At 48.8% G+C, this 7,343-nt stretch overlaps 1 long non-coding RNA gene across 3 annotated transcripts; it reads left to right on the forward strand.

The window, feature by feature from the left end:
• Positions 1-1,705: 1,705 nt before the first annotated feature.
• Positions 1,706-4,845, forward strand: LOC124029764. 3 transcript variants are annotated; one of them, XR_006837841.1, is made up of 3 exons: positions 1,706-1,756; positions 3,451-3,582; positions 4,604-4,845. It is a non-coding gene; the product is annotated as an uncharacterized LOC124029764 (long non-coding RNA). The 3 variants fall into 3 exon arrangements; XR_006837840.1 differs by lacking the exon at positions 1,706-1,756 and adding an exon at positions 2,317-2,368; XR_006837842.1 differs by lacking the exon at positions 1,706-1,756 and adding an exon at positions 2,407-2,436.
• The last annotated feature ends 2,498 nt before the right edge of the window (positions 4,846-7,343 follow it).

Genomic DNA, 7,343 nt, shown 5'->3' on the forward strand with positions numbered 1-7,343 from the left:
TACTGTCTGTCTGTCTGAGTCTCCCTGGAGGTTTATACTGTCTGTCTGTCTGAGTCTCCTACTGTCTGTCTGTCTGAGTCTCCCTGGAGGTTTATACTGTCTGTCTGTCTGAGTCTCCCTGGAGGTTTATACTGTCTGTCTGTCTGTCTGAGTCTCCCTGGAGGTTTATACTGTCTGTCTGTCTGAGTCTCCCTGGAGGTTTATACTGTCTGTCTGTCTGAGTCTCCCTGGAGGTTTATACTGTCTGTCTGTCTGAGTCTCCCTGGAGGTTTATACTGTCTGTCTGTCTGAGTCTCCCTGGAGGTTTATACTGTCTGTCTGTCAGAGTCTCCCTGGAGGTTTATACTGTCTGTCTGTCAGAGTCTCCCTGGAGGTTTATACTGTCTGTCTGTCTGAGTCTCCCTGGAGGTTTATACTGTCTGTCTGTCTGAGTCTCCCTGGAGGTTTATACTGTCTGTCTGTCTGAGTCTCCCTGGAGGTTTATACTGTCTGTCTGTCTGAGTCTCCCTGGAGGTTTATACTGTCTGTCTGTCTGAGTCTCTGTCTGTCTGTCTGTCTGTCTGGAGGTCTGTCTGTCTGTCTGTCTGTCTGTCTGTCTGTCTGTCTGTCTGTCTGTCTGTCTGAGTCTCCCTGGAGGTTTATACTGTCTGTCTGTCTGTCTGAGTCTCTGTCCTGTCTGAGGTTTATGTCTGTCTGTCTGTCTGTCTGAGTCTCCCTGGAGGTTTATACTGTCTGTCTGTCTGAGTCTCCCTGGAGGTTTATACTGTCTGTCTGTCTGAGTCTCCCTGGAGGTTTATACTGTCTGTCTGTCTGTCTGAGTCTCCCTGGAGGTTTACACTGTCTGTCTGTCTGAGTCTCCCTGGAGGTTTACACTGTCTGTCTGTCTGAGTCTCCCTGGAGGTTTACACTGTCTGTCTGTCTGTCTGTCTGTCTGTCTGTCTGTCTGTCTGTCTGTCTGTCTGTCTGTCTGTCTGTCTGTCTGTCTGTCTGTCTGTCTGTCTGTCTGTCTGTCTGTCCCACAGTGCTGTATTCAGGTCTATATAGTACATCTGATCTGTTATCTCAACATTAAGGGTTGATGACTTGATGCATGTACATTCTTTGATGATCTTTTCTCAGTTCTATTTGATGGTGTGTGTGTGTGTGTGTGTGTGTGTGTGTGTGTGTGTGTGTGTGTGTGTGTGTGTGTGTGTGTGTGTGTGTGTGTGTGTGTGTGTGTGTGTGTGTGTGTGTGTGTGTGTGTGTGTGTGTGTGTCCAGTGTCGGAGACAGAGAGTGCTAAGAGCAGTGGAGACTGTCTCCCTCAACAGAACTTCCCAGAGGTCAACGAGCCATTCAAGCGGCATATTCCTGTGTCGTCCCGGCAACTGTCCCTATGACGATGCAACCTGTGAGCCCAAGAGGTCAACCAGCACAGGTACATACCTGGAACTAACTGTCCCTATGACGATGTAGCCTGTGAGTCCAAGGGGTCAACCTGCACAGGTAAATACCTGGAACTAACTGTCCCTATGACGATGCAGCCTGTGAGTCCAAGGGGTCAACCTGCACAGGTAAATACCTGGAACTAACTGTCCCTATGACGATGCAGCCTGTGAGTCCAAGGGGTCAACCTGCACAGGTAAATACCTGGAACTAACTGTCCCTATGACGATGTAGCCTGTGAGTCCAAGGGGTCAACCTGCACAGGTAAATACCTGGAACTAACTGTCCCTATGACGATGCAACCTGTGAGCCCAAGAGGTCAACCAGCACAGGTACATACCTGGAACTAACTGTCCCTATGACGATGTAGCCTGTGAGTCCAAGGGGTCAACCTGCACAGGTAAATACCTGGAACTAACTGTCCCTATGACGATGCAGCCTGTGAGTCCAAGGGGTCAACCTGCACAGGTAAATACCTGGAACTAACTGTCCCTATGACGATGCAGCCTGTGAGTCCAAGGGGTCAACCTGCACAGGTAAATACCTGGAACTAACTGTCCCTATGACGATGTAGCCTGTGAGTCCAAGGGGTCAACCTGCACAGGTAAATACCTGGAACTAACTGTCCCTATGACGATGCAGCCTGTGAGTCCAAGGGGTCAACCTGCACAGGTAAATACCTGGAACTAACTGTCCCTATGACGATGCAGCCTGTGAGCCCAAGGGGTCAACCAGCACAGGTAAATACCTGGAACTAACTGTCCCTATGACGATGCAGCCTGTGAGTCCAAGGGGTCAACCTGCACAGGTAAATACCTGGAACTAACTGTCCCTATGACGATGCAGCCTGTGAGCCCAAGGGGTCAACCAGCACGGGTAAATACCTGGAACTAACTGTCCCTATGACGATGTAGCCTGTGAGCCCAAGGGGTCAACCAGCACAGGTAAATACCTGGAACTAACTGTCCCTATGACGATGCAGCCTGTGAGCCCAAGGGGTCAACCAGCACAGGTACATACATTAGATTTTTCCCTTACGCCGATTTCAGACAAACAGAGGAAAGTGTTCACATGAATTTAGCATAAACTGCCGACTGCCATGATCCATGTAATACCAAACTATTAGTGACTGTAAAGGCACTCACTGCCTCCCTCCCTCCCTCTCCCTCTCCCCCTCTCTTTCTCTCCCTCTCTGTCGTTCTGTTTGTCTATTCCTCCCCTCCCTCCCTTCCTTCCTTCCATCCCTCTCCTCTCTTTCTCTCTCCCTCCCTGTCTCTTCTCCCTCCCTCCCTCCCTCTCCTCTCTCTTCTCTCCCCCTCCCTCCCTCCCCTCCTCCTCTCTTCTCTCCCCCCTACCTCCCTCTCCCTCCTCCTCCTCTCTCCTCTCCCTGTCTCTTCCATCCCCTCCTCCTCTTCTCTCTCTCCCCTCCCTCCTCTCTTCTCTCCCCTCCCTCCCTCTCCCCTCCTCTCTCTTCTCTCCCTCTCCCCTCTCCCCCTCCTCTCTCTTCTCTCCCTCTCCCTGTCTCTTCCATCCCTCTCCTCTCTCTCTTCCCCTACCTCCCTCTCCCCTCCTCTCTTCTCTCCCCACCTCCCTCTCCCTCCTCTCTCCTTCCTCCCCTCATCTTCTCTCCCCTACCTCCCTCCCCCCTCCTCTCTCTTCTCTCCCCCTCCTCTCTCTTCTCTCCCCCTACCTCCCTCTCCCCCTCCTCTCTCTTCTCTCCCCCTACCTCCCTCTCCCCCTCCTCTCTTCTCTCCCCCTACCTCCCTCTCCCCCTCCCTCTCTCTTCCTCCTCTCCCTCTCCCCTACCTTCTCCCCTCCCTCTCTCCTCCCCTCCTCTCTCTTTCTCCCCTACCTCCTCTCCCCCCTCCTCTCTCTTCTCTCCCCTCCTCTCTCTTCTCTCCCCTACCTCCCTCCCCCCTCTTCTCTCCCTCTCCCTGTCTCTTCTCCCTCCCTCACTCCATACCTCCTTCTCCTCTCCTCTGTCTCTCTCCTCTCCCTGTCTGCTTCCCCCTCCTCCTCTCTCCAGACCATGTAGCAGGTCTCCTGTTGAGCTCCTCTCTGAATGAGGTAGGTGTGGTTGAGACCAACAGTCTGAGGAGGAGACATCTCAGTGCCCTTGAGGAAGGAGGTGGCAGTGGGAGTAGTGGTGGAGGAGGAGGTGAGCCATGACTATAATCCATAACTGATCTATCTATTGTCTGTTTACTGTCTGTCTGTCTTCCATGATGTATTGGATGTCTCTGTAGTGCAGGGCTGGAGGATGTGAGTCAGCTGTATCTATCACCCAGAACTATTTCCTGTCTAGTTCTGTCTGTCTTGACATTCTGCCTTGTTTATATGGCTCTACATCTGTACTGGATGGTAGGTGATGGCTGTGAGCCTGTTGTAACTATCCATCAGAACTCACCTAGCGATTTAGACTTGTATTGATTGTCTAGTTGTGATGTCTCAATCTGTACTGTATAGTAGATATGCTTTACTCAGTTTACTGTATGTTGTGTAGAACATGTCATGTTTCAGGAGAATTGTTTCTTTCCTGCTCAAAGGACCATGACAGATAGAGATAAAAGTCTCCCCTCCTCCTTCCTCCTCTCGTCTCCCTCCTCCTTCCTCCTCTCTTCTCCTCTCCCCTCCTCCTTCATCCTCTTCTCCTCTCCCCTCCTCTCTTCTCCTCTCCCCTCCTCCTTCCTCATCTTCTCCTCTCTCCCCTCCTCCTTCCTCCTCTCGCCTCCTACCCCTCTCCTCCTATCTTCTCCTCCCTCCCTCCTCTGCTCTCACCTCTTCTCCCCTCCTTTCACCTCTTCTCCCTCCTTTCACCTCTTCTCCCCTCCTTTCACCTCTTCTCCCCTCCTTTCACCTCTTCTCCCCTCCTTTCACCTCTTCTCCCCTCCTTTCACCTCTTCTCACCTCACCTCCTCTCACCTCTTCTCACCTCTTCTCACCTCCTCTCCCCTCTTCTCCTCTTCTCCCCTCCTTTCACCTCTTCTCCCCTCCTCTCACCTCTTCTCCCCTCCTCTCACCTCTTCTCTTCTCCCCTCCTTTCACCTCTTCTCCCCTCCTCTCACCTCCTCTCCTCTCACCTTCTCCCCCCTCTTCTCCTCTCCTCTTCTCCTCTCCTCTCACCTTCTCCCCCTCTTCTCCTCTCCTCTTCTATCCTCTCACCTCCCTCTCCTCTCCAGGCCATGACTGGCAGGGTGTGCGAGGGTGCAGACTGAGTGGAGACAACAGGGTTGGCAGTGGTAGCAGTGGCACTCCAGTGTTGGGTCTGGGACTGCACCAGGGAGAGACTGACCCAGCCAGGATAGCAGAAAACCTGGGGGCAGACACCAAGATCCTCCTGGGGACCAGCTTCAGCCAGACCAACAGGCCGCGGTCGTTAGTCCTGGGAGGGTCAGAGGGGATTGGAGCAGCCGGGGGAAGAACCAGGTGAACATCATTGATGTGGAACGTTACTGACCCGCTGACATCTTCTGAAAGAGATTTGATCTCAGTGAGAGTAGTAGTAGTAATAAAGGTAGAGGCAGAGTAACCTGTAGTAATAAAGGCAGAGTAACCTGTATTAATAAAGGTAGAGGGAGAGTAACCTGTAGTAATAAAGGGAGAGGGAGGGAGAGGCAGAGTAACCTGTAGTAATAAAGGTAGAGGCAGAGTAACCTGTAGTAATAAAGGTAGAGGCAGAGTAACCTGTAGTAATAAAGGTAGAGGGAGAGTAACCTGTATTAATAAAGGTAGAGGGAGAGTAACCTGTATTAATAAAGGTAGAGGCAGAGTAGTAGTAGTAATAAAGGTAGAGGGAGAGTAGTAGTAGTAATAAAGGTAGAGGCAGAGTAACCTGTAGTAATAAAGGGAGAGGGAGAGTAACCTGTAGTAATAAAGGCAGAGGGAGGGAGAGTAACCTGTAGTAATAAAGGCAGAGGGAGAGTAACCTGTAGTAATAAAGGTAGAGGGAGAGTAACCTGTAGTAATAAAGGTAGAGGGAGAGTAACCTGTAGTAATAAAGGGAGAGGGAGAGTAACCTGTAGTAATAAAGGCAGAGGGAGGGAGAGTAACCTGTAGTAATAAAGGCAGAGGGAGGGAGAGTAACCTGTAGTAATAAAGGGAGAGGGAGAGTAACCTGTAGTAATAAAGGTAGAGGGAGAGTAGTAGTAGTAATAAAGGTAGAGGCAGAGTAACCTGTAGTAATAAAGGTAGAGGAAGAGTAACCTGTAGTAATAAAGGTAGAGGGAGAGTAGTAGTAGTAATAAAGGTAGAGGCAGAGTAACCTGTAGTAATAAAGGTAGAGGCAGAGTAACCTGTAGTAATAAAGGTAGAGGGAGAGTAACCTGTAGTAATAAAGGGAGAGGGAGAGTAACCTGTAGTAATAAAGGCAGAGGGAGGGAGAGTAACCTGTAGTAATAAAGGGAGAGGGAGAGTAACCTGTAGTAATAAAGGTAGAGGGAGAGTAACCTGTAGTAATAAAGGTAGAGGGAGAGTAACCTGTAGTAATAAAGGTAGAGGCAGAGTAACCTGTAGTAATAAAGGGAGAGGGAGGGAGTGTAACCTGTATTAATAAAGGTAGAGGGAGAGTAACCTGTAGTAATAAAGGTAGAGGCAGAGTAACCTGTAGTAATAAAGGTAGAGGGAGAGTAACCTGTAGTAATAAAGGTAGAGGGAGAGTAACCTGTATTAATAAAGAGAGAGGGAGGGAGAGTAACCTGTAGTAATAAAGGGAGAGGGAGGGAGAGTAACCTGTAGTAATAAAGGTAGAGGCAGAGTAACCTGTAGTAATAAAGGTAGAGGGAGAGTAACCTGTAGTAATAAAGGTAGAGGGAGAGTAACCTGTATTAATAAAGGTAGAGGCAGAGTAACCTGTAGTAATAAAGGGAGAGGGAGGGAGAGTAACCTGTATTAATAAAGGTAGAGGGAGAGTAACCTGTAGTAATAAAGGGAGAGGGAGGGAGAGTAACCTGCATTAATTAAGGTAGAGGGAGAGTAATAAGTAATAAAGGTAGAGGCAGAGTAACCTGTAGTAATAAAGGTAGAGGCAGAGTAACCTGTAGTAATAAAGGTAGAGGGAGAGTAGTAGTAGTAATAAAGGTAGAGGGAGAGTAACCTGTATTAATAAAGGTAGAGGGAGAGTAACCTGTATTAATAAAGGTAGAGGCAGAGTAACCTGTAGTAATAAAGGTAGAGGCAGAGTAACCTGTAGTAATAAAGGGAGAGGGAGGGAGAGTAACCTGTAGTAATAAAGGTAGAGGGAGGGAGAGTAACCTGTAGTAATAAAGGGAGAGGGAGGGAGAGTAACCTGTAGTAATAAAGGGAGAGGGAGGGAGAGTAACCTGTAGTAATAAAGGTAGAGGCAGAGTAACCTGTAGTAATAAAGGGAGAGGGAGGGAGAGTAACCTGTAGTAATAAAGGTAGAGGGAGGGAGAGTAACCTGTAGTAATAAAGGGAGAGGGAGGGAGAGTAACCTGTAGTAATAAAGGGAGAGGGAGGGAGAGTAACCTGTAGTAATAAAGGTAGAGGCAGAGTAACCTGTATTAATAAAGGTAGAGGCAGAGTAACCTGTAGTAATAAAGGTAGAGGCAGAGTAACCTGTAGTAATAAAGGTAGAGGGAGAGTAACCTGTATTAATAAAGGTAGAGGGAGAGTAGTAGTAGTAATAAAGGTAGAGGGAGAGTAACCTGTATTAATAAAGGTAGAGGGAGAGTAACCTGTAGTAATAAAGGTAGAGGCAGAGTAACCTGTATTAATAAAGGTAGAGGGAGAGTAGTAGTAGTAATAAAGGTAGAGGCAGAGTAACCTGTATTAATAAAGGTAGAGGGAGGGAGAGGGAGAGTAACCTGTATTAATAAAGGTAGAGGCAGAGTAACCTGTAGTAATAAAGGTAGAGGGAGAGTAACCTGTATTAATAAAGGTAGAGGCAGAGTAACCTGTATT

The sequence above is a fragment of the Oncorhynchus gorbuscha genome, unplaced genomic scaffold (genome assembly GCF_021184085.1).
Source record: "Oncorhynchus gorbuscha isolate QuinsamMale2020 ecotype Even-year unplaced genomic scaffold, OgorEven_v1.0 Un_scaffold_7589, whole genome shotgun sequence".
Lineage (NCBI taxonomy): Eukaryota > Metazoa > Chordata > Actinopteri > Salmoniformes > Salmonidae > Oncorhynchus > Oncorhynchus gorbuscha.